This window comes from Mesoplodon bidens (assembly GCF_964165515.1).
Source record: "Mesoplodon bidens genome assembly, chromosome: 4".
Lineage (NCBI taxonomy): Eukaryota > Metazoa > Chordata > Mammalia > Artiodactyla > Ziphiidae > Mesoplodon > Mesoplodon bidens.
The window spans coordinates 30,416,995-30,430,714 of NC_138160.1; positions in this window are offsets into that span (position 1 = coordinate 30,416,995).

The following is a 13,720-nucleotide window of genomic DNA, read 5'->3' on the forward strand; positions in this document are numbered from 1 at the left end:
ACACAAAGAATCAATATGAGATGGTGGTAATGTAGAAACAGATAAGCAGAATGATGAAAGGAAATATAAATGGCATCTTGAACTTCCTTTCAGAATCTTAAAATGCAACTCCAAAAATAGGTATTTTATACCTAAATCCTTAGTTTATGTCATGTTTAATGTCCATTAAAGCTCAAAAATTAAATATCTTACTGTGCTTATAATTTTTCAAATGTGTAATTGTGTGTTATAATTATGGAAGACCCCAGGTTCCATTCATAAAATAAACATGCATTAGGTCTGGGTATGTGAACTTGACCTCTAATCCTAGGCTTTTACCATTAGTCCCTCTGATTCTCCAGGAAATGACCTTACTTCTTGTACACACATATTGCCTCCCTTTTCAAAACTGTACCAGCTCTACTGTTTTGGAAATCATAATGTATTTGCATTTTCAGTTATATTCAAATGGACCAATAATTCCCAAATACTAAAATTTAAGGTACCCAAATAGAAAAACACTTAAAGGCATATCTCACCCATAAAGATTTTCAAATCAATTTTAAGGTCTAACTTGTGTACAATAAACTGCATCCACTTAGTTTTGATAGATATATACACCTACAAAGCCACCACTGCAAAGATTTCCATCACCACATTCACAGTCCACCCTCCCACAGCCCACAGCCCCATGCAACCATTAGTCTCCTTTTTGTCAGTAGAGATTAGTTTACATTTTCTTGAATTTTATATAAGTGAATCATGCAGGAGGCACTTCTCTGAGTCCGGCTTCTTTCGCTCAGCAAGATCATTTTGAGATCCATGTATATAGTTGAGTACATCAATAGCATGTTCCTTTTTACTGCTGAGCAATATTCCTTTTTATGGATATACCACAACTTGTTTATCCATTCACCTGTTTATGGGCATTTCGTTTTTTCTTAGGCTAAGGCTGTTACAAATAAATCTGCTATGAATATCTGTGCACGAGTTTTCAGGTGGATACATATTTTCATTTAACTTGAGTAAATACCTAGAATTGGAATGGCTTAGTCATTTGGCACATAGATGCTTAACTGTTTTGGGGAAACTGTATGGCGATTTTCCTAAGTGGCTGTACCATTTTACGTTCCCATCAGCAGTGGAACGTATGGATTCCAGTAGCTCTATGTCCTTGCCAACTATTGGTATTGTCAGCCTTTTAAATTTTAGCCATTCTAGTAGGTGTGTTGTGGTAACTACGAACTTTTTGGCCAACCCAGTGCAATTGTTCCAGTACAGTTTGCTGAAAAGATTTTTCTTTTTCCATTGAACTGTCTTTGCACCTTTGTTAAAAATCAACTGAACATATTTGGGGGTCTATTTCAGAATTTTCGAGACGTGCCTGCTGTGGTAGCCAGAGAGAGATCACAGAGGCCTTGTATTCCCTGCAGTGGTAGCCAACAAAGGATTTTAATCACGGAGTGATGAGATCAGATTCCCAGGTCATCAAGGCCATGCTGGCAGCCAGCCCTGTGTAGGATGCTTGGCGGAAACAAACTGGAGGCATCCTTCTGGCTCATTGGCTGCTATTGATCAGATTTCATGGATTGGGGCAGAGCCTAGAAAGCACCAGAAAGAGTTGGCCTCACTGAGTTACCAGAGATCAGGAAGGATTTTGTAGTGAGAGCAGGAGAGAGGGAGTTACAAGCCAGGGAGCCTCCTCCCTAGACCTCTGTGTTGCTTACGAGGGGAATACAATTCTGGCCATTCATTCCAATGACAACACAGAGAGGGCTGCATATCTGTCCCTCAAGGAACTTATGCCAAAGACCAGTTTAATAGATTTTATAAGAGTTGTGGAAATAAAACCTTAGCTCACATACACACACACACACACACACACACACATACACACACACTTCTGCATGTGACATGCTCCTGTGTGGGACACACTTGCAGCATGAGAACTCACAGAAATGGGTGGAGAGCAGGCACCCAGCTGTCCATACAACCAAGCAATCCCACCTCATCACTGGCAGGTGTGGGCATTTTCCTATTTCTGCAGGGAGCATTTGTAGTAACTGTTTCATGTTTTCATTTGAATTATTTCAAGATGTGTTTCACAACCCAGAATTAAGCAATCCAGAATTGCAGTTTCCAGGGCCATCCCTTGTTTCTAATATTTTCTTCACCATGTTTTTTTTTTTTCTTTTTGCGGTATGCAGGCCTCTCACTGTTGTGGCCTCTCCCGTTGCGGAGCACAGGCTCCGGATGCACAGGCCCAGCGGCCATGGCTCACGGGCCCAGCCACTCCGCGGCATATGGGATCCTCCCAGACCGGGGCACGAACCCGTATCCCCTGCATCGGCAGGCGGACTCTCAACCACTGCGCCACCAGGGAGGCCCTTCACCATGTTTTAATCTACTAGATACCATACACTAGAACTTTTAAGGAGGAATTTACTTCCATTTCAGAATGCAAAAGCAAATAGGTGGACATGATAATTGAAGGTAAAATATTCCATGAGAGCAACAAACCCGAGAGGCAACTTGGACAATAGTATAAGACAAGAGGTCAAAAGTCCAAAAAAAAAGAAAAAAGCTGTGGACAGCAGGCTGAGTCACCACACCAGCCTTCCACATCCAGTCTCCAGGTTGTGTCCAGGGAAGAAAAAACAACCACAAACTCCAGAGTATTTAAGCCATTCTTTTTTTCTTGTTTCTGTTACTAGGAACTGAATGTCATCCTTAAGGGTTTACCACACATAGGGATGTTCTCTGCTACATGAGGTGGCAGATGGAATGTTTCCTAAATCAAGAGGCTTAGGCACGGCCATGGTTCTTGGACCTGAGACCCCAAGCCTTACATGTAAGTTCCATTTCTCCACTTAGGTTTCCATGATCCCATTTATTCGAGTGGGGATCTTGAGGAGGCAACTGTGAAAAGTGGGAAGCAAGCAGCATCAGCTGTGGACCAAAGGCAGGCTCCAGGACTGACAGCAAAGGAGGTGCTCTGTGCAGGAGGGGACTCGGGCAGAGACCAAAGATGGGGTCCTGGGAGGGGTGTCCCTGCTGACCTGCAGGACGGAGACCAGGCTTCTTGGGCTGTGAGGCGAGATGAAAAGGAGATGCAAGAAGGCCCACATGGAAGAATCAGCCAAATAGCTCATGTGAGTTCTATGAAAAGTGAAAGAAGGAGAAATAGGGAAAGAGCCTGAGAAGCCTCCTGGACAGAGAGGCTGAAGCAGGCTGGTCTGAGTAGAAGTGTCCATTGGTCAGGGGCAATCCAGAAGCTCAGGTTCAGATTCAGAGACACAAAAGTAGATCATGGGTTGCTTAGAAGCTTGGCGGGGGTTAAGGGGGATGGGAAATGGGGAGCTATCCTTTAACCTGTGTGGAGTTTTAGTTTGGAAAGATGCAAAATGTTCTGGAATTGTATGGTAGTGACATTTGCACAACAATGTGAATGTACTTAATGCCACTGAACTGTATACTCAATGGTTAAATGGTAATTTTATGTGGTGTATATTTTACCACAATATTTGTTGGGGGGGTGAAGTAGAAGAGAATAGTTTTATTGCTTTGCCAGGCAAAGGGGGTCACAGTGAGCTAATGCCCTCAAAACTGTGTGTCCCGACCCAGGCGTGGGGGGTGCCTGAGAGAGTCTTATAGTCCAGGGGCTGGGTTGCTGATAAGGATCAGGGTGTGTGCGGGGGCCCCGCATTCCTTCAATCCAGAGATCATCTGGCGTCAGGTGATGACGGGAGAACTGTGACCTTCTCTGGAACGAGGAGTGCTTCATCAGGTCTTCCATTTGGTGGGGGTTTTAGCTCTGCAGAGGAGCTCACAGATAACGTTATGCATGGTAAGTCCCCTACATACGAACTAGTTCCATTCCGAGAGCGCATTCATAAGTCTAATTTGTTTGTAAGTCCAACAAAGTTAGCCTAGGTACCCAACTAACACAATCACCTAGAACTGTACTGTAATAGGTTTATAATACTTTTCACACAAATAATACATGAAAAACAAACAAACACAAAAAATAAAGAAAACGTTGTTAACCTTACAGTATAGTGCCTTGAAAAGTACAGTACTACAGTACAACAGCTGGCATCCAGGGGCTGGCATCGAGTGAACAGGCAAGAAGAGTTACTGACTGGAGGAGGGAGAGGAAATGGGAGATGGTAGAGCTAAAGGATTGTCAGCAATAGGGGACGGAGGGCAAGCTGCAATTTCACTCACACCTGATGTTGATGGAACACGCGTCCACATCTTTGAAATTCTGCAACTTGAAGGTTCTTATGTAGGGGACTTACTGTATATCTCTTGAGGGGGAATCAGGACCCTGCCCCCAAGGCTATACTATTGTTTCTTCACCACTCCTCCCTTGTCTCCTCATCCCCTCCCTTAAATGGTAATTTTATGTGGTGTATATTTTACCACAACATTTTTAAAAAGAAACCCAAGAGTTCTTCATAAAGATTCCTAAAGAGGCAGAAAATAGGAGAAAGGTGTGTCCTATCAAGAGAAAGTGATGGGGAGGATGCCAGCGGTGTACAGTGCTGCAGGAAGCCTTCAAAGAACCAGTGGCTCCCCAGCACACCCTCTCCAAGGCTCCACTTGGCTTCAGGCCTTCTTCAGCTTCCTGGTCCCACACAGCCACCCAGCCACCAGGCCCAGCAGCTGCCCACAGAGCCACGAGGTGCCTAGGGTGACCACCAGCGGGAACAAGAAGACATCCAGCAGGTACTGCTCATACCATGGCTACTGGACGGTGTGGGGCTTGAGGTGTGCTGCATCCCCTGTCTGGAGGATGGCACCCAGGTGCTGGGCAGGGGTCAGGGGGTGGGAGCGCCTGATGATGCATCCTTTACACAACTGCAGCCATGGTGATGAAAGAGAGAGAGAAGTGGACCTTTATAGGCATTACAAGTCTCCAGCCCAAATGTCATCTGGTACCTCTCATAATGTATCAGCAAAATAATTTTTTTTTGTCTAACTCCAATCTTATTTGTATTCAACAATTATATTGCTAACCAATTTTATTTCAGGTAGTCTTCTGCTAGGCAGACAAATGTTAAACACAGTAATAAATAAAATATATAGTATGTTAATGGCAAATGCTGCTAAGAAAATCACACAAGGAAGGAGATGTGAGGGTCAGATATCAGGAGTATTAAAATTTTAGATGACATGATTCAAACGAACTCTAAAAATTTATGAATATCAGAGAAATAGGAGCACAATATTTGACGATATTAAATAGTTACTATTCATTTGGAGAAGCATCACAATGTTATTATGGTTATTTAAAAAGAGATACCTTGGCTCTTCAGATACATTCTGGGACACAGATGAAGTATTATGATGTTTTGGATTTGCTTCAGAATAATTTGGGGCAGGGAACAGAGGCAAAGTTGAAAGTGGGTGGGAATATAAAAGAAAGAAAATTTTCCAGGAGTTTGTAATCACTGAAGCTAAGTGTTGGGCATGGGGAAGTTCTGCTTTTACAAATATTAGAAATTTGTCATTAAAAATGTTTTAAAATCTCCCACTATGATTCTAATTTCTCTTGTTGTTTCAGTTTTTGAGGTCACAGCATTAGATACATATACATTTACAGTTATAGTTTCAGGTACCACACATTGCCAGTGAAATAACTAACCTTCATTACAAAAGTACAATTTTGTCTCTGGTAAAGTTTTTCACCTCAAGTCTGTTTGTCTGATATTATTCCTAATTATTCAGGTCTTATTTTCCATTAATGTTACATGACCTGTCTTTTTCTATCCTTTTATAATCAACCCTCCTGTATCCTCATGTTTTAGATGTGCCTCTTGAAATGGCAATCAGCTTGATGTTGTTAATCAAGTCTGTCAATCTTTGTATTTGAACTGGAGTATATAGTTTATATCTACCATGTTTCTATTTCTCCCTCTTATTCTTTCTTTCCTCTCCGTTTTGTCTTCCTTTAGAGCTTGTAGTATTTTTTGTCACTCCATTTTCTCCCTCTAATGATTTCCATTTTAGCTCTTTTCTTCAAATAAGTTAAACCAGATTCACAGCATGCCTTTACAACCTGTCAAGATCAAAAATTAATCCATATCTTTACCTACTTCTGGGCAAGACAAGAACCCTAGAAGTTTCATTTACCCCCTCCTGACTTACATGCTATTTTTTTACACATTTTGAGTCTGTATTTTTAACCTCAGAAAACAATATTTTTTACTTCAACATAATTTAATAATTTAATTATAAAATTATTAAGATTTAAATGTTATGTCTATCAATGCTTGCTTAGATTTGCTCATATACTTTCTCTTTGTTCTTTTTTCTTACATCTCTGACCTTCCTTATAGGATCACTTCTTCCTAAAGTATATCCTATAGTATTTCCTTTATCAAGAATCAGCTGGTAAGAATTCTCTCCTTTTGCCCCTGGCAGTGGTTTTATTTCACCCTCATTATTAAAAGATAAATTGACAGGGGAGTGGCCAGATGGCAGAGTAGGAAGACCCTGAGCTCACCTTCTCCCACAGGTACACCAAAATTACAAATATTTACAGAACAACTATTGATGAGAAAGACAGGAAGACTAGCAGAAAGTTCTTCTACAACTAAATATATAAAGAAGGAACCACAGCAAGACAGATAGGAGCGGTGGAGACACAATATGGTCAAGATCCATATGCCCGGGTGGACAACCCATAAACAGGAGGATCATTGCAACTGCAGAGGTTCTCCCCAAGGAGCAAGTGGTCTGAGTCCCATATCAAGCTTCCCCAGCTCAGGGTTCTGCACTGAGAACATGAGCCCCCAGAATGTTTGACTTTAAAGACCAGCAGGGCCTACTTTGGGGAGAGCCAGAAGGCTGTGGGAAATAGAGACTCCACTCTTAAAAGGTGTGCACATACAATCTCACACACTTCAGGACTCAGGGCAGAAGAAGTAATTTGAAAGGATCCTAAGTCAGATCCATCTGCTGATCTTAGAGAGCCTCCCAGAGATGCAGGAGGCAACTGGAGCTCAGCCCAAGGACATAGGTACTGACAGCAAGTCATTTTGGGGAACTCATTCTACAACAAGGACACTGGTGCTGATAAGCACCAGTTTGGAATCCTCCTTCTAGTTTATTAGCTCCAGGACCCAGCCCTGCTCACCAGCCCGTCAGGAGTCACCTTGGCCTCAGGCCAAGCAGCTAGCCTGTGGGAACACAGACCTGCCCACCAGCAGGCAGGCTGCCATAAGACCCTCTGAGCCTATAGCCACTCTGGGACCCAGCCGTACCCACCAGAGGACCCAGGAGACCTGGATCCACCCATCAGTGCATCAGCACTAGCCCCAGGATTCCCTGGACCCTGCAGCCAGCCGATGGGAACCGGCCCCACCCACTAGTGGGTTGACACCAACTCCAGGATCCCCAGAGCCCTGCAATCAGAAACTCTGGGACCTGGCTCCACCCACCACTGGGCCAGCACTAGCCCTGGAACAAGCCTCATCTACTAGTGGGCAGACATCAACCCCAGGACCCCCTGGATCCCAGCCCCACCCACCAGCAGGCTAACATACCAAATCTGAGACCCCCAAGACTCCACAGCCAGAGACCCCAGGATTCAGCTCTGCCTACCAGGGGGCTGGCACTAGCTCCAGGACCCCCTGGGCTTCAGCCCCACCTACCAACTAGCCAACAACAGCCCCAGGACCACTGTAGTCCTGCAGCTGACTATGTCAGGACCAAGCCCACCCACCAGCAAGACTGCACTGACCCCAGTACCCCATATATGCAGATTGCTATATATAAACCTGACGGTAACCACAAACGAAAAATATATAATAGATACATACACACACACAAAGAAAAAAAGAGAGAGAGAAAGGAATCCAAATATAACACTAAAGATAATCATCAAATAACAAGGGAAGAGAGCAAACAAAGAAGAAAGAAACAAAAAAGAACTACAAAAACAGCTTCAAAACAATTAACAAAATGGTAATAAATACATATCTATTAATAATTACATTAAAATTAAATGGACTAAGTGCTCCAATCAAAAGGCACAGAGTGGCTAAACGGATATATATATCTTATATCTACAAGATACTAACTACATACACACACACTGAAACTGAGGGGATGGGAAAAGGTATTCCATACAATAAAAAGAAAGCTGAAGAAAAAAAAAGAAAAAAAAAAGAAAGCTGGAGTAGCAACACTTATATTAGACAAAATAGACTTTAAAACAAAGACTGTAATAGGAGACAAAGAAGGACATTACATAATGATAAGGGGATCAATCCAAGAAGATATAACAATATATAAATATATATGGACCCAACACAAAAGCACCTAAATACATAAAATGAATATTAACCAACATAAAGAGAGAAATTGACAGTAACACAGTAATAGTAGGGGATTTAAACACCCTATTTACACCAATGGACAGATAATCCAGACAGAAAATCAACAAGGAAAACTGGCCTTAAATTACACATTAGTCCAGATGGGCTTAATAAATGTATATAGAACATTCCATCCCAAAGCAGCAGAATACATATTCTCTTCAAGTGCACATAGAACATTCTTCAGGATAGATCACATGCTAGGCCACAAAACAAGCCTTAGTAAATCTAAGAAGACTGAAATCATATCAAGCATCTTTTCCAACCACACTTCAATGAGACTAGAAATGAAGTATAAGAAAAAAAATACCGCAAAAAACACAAAAACGTGGAGGCTAAACAATATGCTAAAAAAACTAATAAATTACTGAGGAAATCAAAAAATACTTAGAGACAAATGAAAATGAAAACACAGCAATCCAAAATCTACGGGATGGAACAAAAGCAGCTCTAAGAGGGAAGTTTCTAACCATACAACCTTACCTCAGGAAAAAAGAAAAACCTCAGATAAACAACCTAACCTTACATCTAGAGGAACTAGAAAAAGTAAAAACCCAAAGTTAGTAGAAGGGAAGAAATCATAAACATCAGAGCAGAAATAAATGAAAGAGGGAATAAAAAAATTAAAAAGATCAATGAAACTAAGAGCTGGTTCTTTGAAAAGATAAACAAAATTGATAAACCTTTAGCCAGATTCATCAAGAAAAAGAGAGAAAGGGCCCAAATCAATAAAGCCAGAAGTGAAAAAGGAGAAGTTATAACTGACACCACAGAAATACTAAGGCTCATAAGAGATTACTATGAATAATTATACACCAATAAAATAGACAAACTAGAAGAAGTAGACAAATTCCTAGAAATGTACAATCTCCCAAGACTGAACCAGGAAGAAATAGAAAATATGAACAGACCAATTACCAGTAATGAAGTTGAATCAGTAATAATAACCCCCCCCATAAAAAAGCTAAATTGATTATTACTTACTTTCAGCACATTGAAGATAACATTCCATCATCTTCTAGTCTCCACTTTTGTTTAACGTGAGAAATAAGTTGGGAGTAAGTGGGGCTTCAGGAACATTAATCTATCTTTTCCCACGGCAGCTTTAAAGATTTTCTTTGTCATTAGAATTCTACGCTTTTTCTATAATGTGTCTCTCATTTTGCCTCTTGAATTTGTAAATTGATGTTTTTTGTCAGCTCTAGGAAATTCTCAAAATATTTCTCATTATTTCTCCACATAATCCTTCCCTATTTTCTCTCTCCTCCCAAATAGGAGCCAGCCTATGATGACAGTTTCCCAGGGATAAGTCTTGTTTTAATCTTTTCTTTTCATATTACCCCTGCTCTATTCAGCATCAAGGCAACTTGCCACACAGACCTATGCAGGTGGCAGGGCAGAGGCAGAATTATCTCTGGTTCACCCTTAATGTAAGGATAGGAACTTTTCAGTTCCAAGGTCTTTGCTCTTGCCAATCTCCGCCAGTCAGCCTGCCAAACCCTCAATCCACATTTGATGGGATCAACAAATCCCCTTAGGGCAAACTGCTTTCCTCTCCTTGCCTCTCAGAGCTCCAGCTTGCATTTTGAATTTGGCCTAATGATTCCTTATCATCCTATTAGTCCTTTGATGCTTCGAAGATTGTTGTTTTATATGTTATCCAGCTTCTTCAATTTGTTTTCTACTGGAAGGATAGTCTGAATAACCTAGTGTATTAGTCAGAATCCAGTAGGAAGAGAAAAGCCCAGGCCATTGTTCACCTCTTCAGTTATTTTAACAGAGAGAATTTAAAATAAAGACTTTCCACCAGATTTTGGAGAACTCCGTAACCAAATGAGAGATATTGAGGCATTACAGAGTTAGTAGCTACAGAAAGCAGCCACAACCCCTTGTGCTAAGGAAACAAAGAGTGAGAATTACTAAAATTTAGAGTCTTGAAGATGGGAGTTGTGCAAAGCTTAGGAGAGGGAAGGAGCGTCTTTCTTATCTGGTGTCGATGCTTTAGGAACACAGAAGGGAAATCCACAGAGCTGAAACCCAGACCTGGAAGGGGCAGTCACATCTTGCTAGTCCTAATATCTGTGAGGGGCCCAATGAGGCTAACTCCAGTAATTCGGAAGAGCTACAAACAGAAAACCACTTCTGGTACTAAAACCATCACTGCCACCATGAAAAGCCATAGATGTGGTGTTGCTGGCAGGAGCAGGGAGCAAGCAGGATGGCCCAAATCCCACCTGTCTCTGCAGCCTTCCAGTCTACTCCTGGTGTCCCCTGTTAGCAGAGTCCGAGAGGGAGGGAGCTGGGGATGCATTTGGCAGAGTGCAGCATCACAAAGCAGGGCAAAGAAAGGTGGGTTCAAAGTTGAGAAACCTCATAACTGGCCTACCTGGCCTGCCGTTTCTGGAACCAGAAATCCAGCAGACCCACTTCTGGTAGCATAGTTATGTTAGAAAATAACTGTCTGTTATTTCCATTTCAGTGTCTTGAAAATGTAGTTTTCATGACTGTATTTGCATTTGAACATGATAGAAAGTTCAAGTACATTTTTATATTTTCAAACTACTGAATAGATAAGATTATCAAGAGAAAAAAAAAGATCTTTGGCTAATAATTGGTCCTAGGAAACATTCTAAGTAGTCAATTTCCATAGTTTCTTAGTTTCCATATCCCAATCCATTTTGGGACCAATTAATGGAGCCATTTACCACAACTTCAATATGCCATTTCACATTTGATCAAAAGTATATTACCAGGCAAAATATTCTAAATGTGCTCATTTTTGATAGGTATGAAACATATCAGACATGTGAGCCTTTACATATACCGTACATATATATTTAATTAAATTTTTTAATTGCGGAAAAAGTCACTACAGTATTTCATTCATGTTCCTGTTCATAACACAGTGAATGACAAAGATATCCAGTGACAGACATATGTAGATATTTAATGATATGCAGGATTCTATAGCAAATAATCTGCAACTACAGTCTCATCAATGTATGGCTTTTGTTTCTTGGTGATGGGTTTAGGGATTTGTATTGTCCAAGCTTCAAGCTTCCTGCTGTCCTTCAGGACTCACATTTTCCCTGGTTGCTTTTTTTTTTTTTTTACCCAATATCCAAAGAGGGCCTCCCTTCCCTTTTACCCTCTCCTCCCTCAGAAATGACGCATTTCCAAGACTGTTACCTTAGGTCCCTCATGCTTTCGTGTCTCTTTCCTGTTGTCATAGCTTTGATCTACCACAACTCTTTTTCAGGATTTTTATGCAGAATGTAGATTTTCCTCCTTCTGAGCACAGTTTTACCTCATCCTTGGGCCTTCTGTGTCCCTGTTTTCTTTTCTGTACTACTCTTCTGGACTCACTAGCCCTCCACAAAGCTTTGTAGCAGGAGTTCAGGAGAGAGTGCTGCTAAAATTTGATGTTTAGTTTTCCACTTATGGGACCGTGTGGGTTTTATTTGCTCTTGTTGGTTGAACTGCTTTCTAGTGTAAATGGCATCAGATTCCCTGTAGTCTGTGGAGGGCAAAGCCAGGAGAAAAGTCCCTGGGGCATGCTTCATCTCCTCGATCCTGATACCTACTCCAGCATTTTACAAACCTTAATGCCAGGCAAAGGGGAGAAGATTAGCAAAGAGTGGGGCAGGCTTAATGAGGACACTGAGGTTAAGTTTGGCACCTACTGATGAGTCTAAAGTCCCCACTCTCCCACACATGTGAGGACATTTTGTTATTAATACTTACCCCAGTCACTAGTACAAAGTCTTCTGCACAGTTTTCAGAGCCATGCTGACTGAATCCATTTGCAAATCACATTTTCTACAGAACTCTAAAGAAGGTAACTTTCACCCTTCTAAAACCACTAAAGCTTAGTTCCCACTCGTTTGTGGCAATAGTCCCTTGATGGACAGCACATGCCTTCCTCTCTGTACTGTCGTTGGAGTCAACAGTCACAATTCCATTCCCTCTTTTCACCTGCACAGAGATCGAGGCTGGGGCTCTGTGACGGAAACCATCCTCTGGCTCTCCCTGCCGTGGTCCCCATCACACTTAGAAAGTCACTGAGGTCAACTCTGAGCCAGATGCTTCCTCAGGTCCAGTCAGAAACTGTAACCAAGAGACGAAAGTTATTATTGTCATTGTGCCCAAGATTGTTGGATGCTTTGCTGTATAAATACAGACCAGGACAAAATATCAAAGCACAGAAAATTCTTCTTCGATGAGTCAAGCATTGTGGAGGGTTTTTTGGCCCTTTGCCATGTGCATCAAACACTACAGGTTGGTTAACCCAACACCCTTACAGGTCTTTTAGTCCTCACCAGCTGCCAATGCAGAGATTTTTTATGGCTCCTCTTACAGCCTTGAGTCGTCCAGTGACAGAATTCTAGGCAAGAGGAAAGAAGCCTCTTGGCGAGGGGAGGAGGAAAGATAATTCTGTGAAAACGTTTACTAGCTCATATTGCCCCTTCTCCTTTTTTGTCCTCCTTGGGACATGGACATGATATCTGGAGCTGGGCAGCCATCCTGCAACCATGAGTTAAAAAGGGAGAATTATAAACATGCTCTTCCTGACATTGTAGAGCTATTGAACCAATGCCATCAGTTGTCTACTTCCTTCCCATCTACTTCTCATGTAGGAAAAATAACCATCTTTTTGTGTAAGCCAATGACAAAAAAATGAGATCTTCTCAACTATATCTGACAGAATACATTGTAAGAATACATTTTTTAATTGAAATCTAAAATATCTCATCATAAGTTTTAATAATTGAATAGGATGTCATTTCCAGTCATTGCAATTATATGATTTAAAAATAAACAGTTGGACCACCTAGAGGGGTGGGATAGGGAGGGTGGGAGGGAGGGAGACGCAAGAGGGAAGAGATATGGGAACATATGTATATGTATAACTGATTCACTTTGTCATAAAGCAGAAACTAACACACCATTGTAAAGCAATTATACTCCAATAAAAATAAATAAATAAATAAATAAATAAACAAACAGTTGCATCACTCTGTTAAATGTATGCAGTGGGTTGTAAACACCTCAGCAGTTTGATACCATCATTCATCCTTTTTTTTTTTTTTTTCATTCTTAACATAGATAATGAACTGCTCATTTTCACTGGGAAATTTTACATCATTCCATTTTCTTCTTGAATTTTTATTTATTTTCCACTTTCCCCAGAGAATTTATTTCTAGTCTATGTATCTTTATGCTTAAAAGAATTATATAGAGTATTCTCTCATAGCCTTAAGCATCAAAAATACGTATTCAAATTAATATTTATAGTTCCTATAACAGTAAGCCTCTAAGAGCCTAATATTTGTACTAAATTATCATTCTTTGTT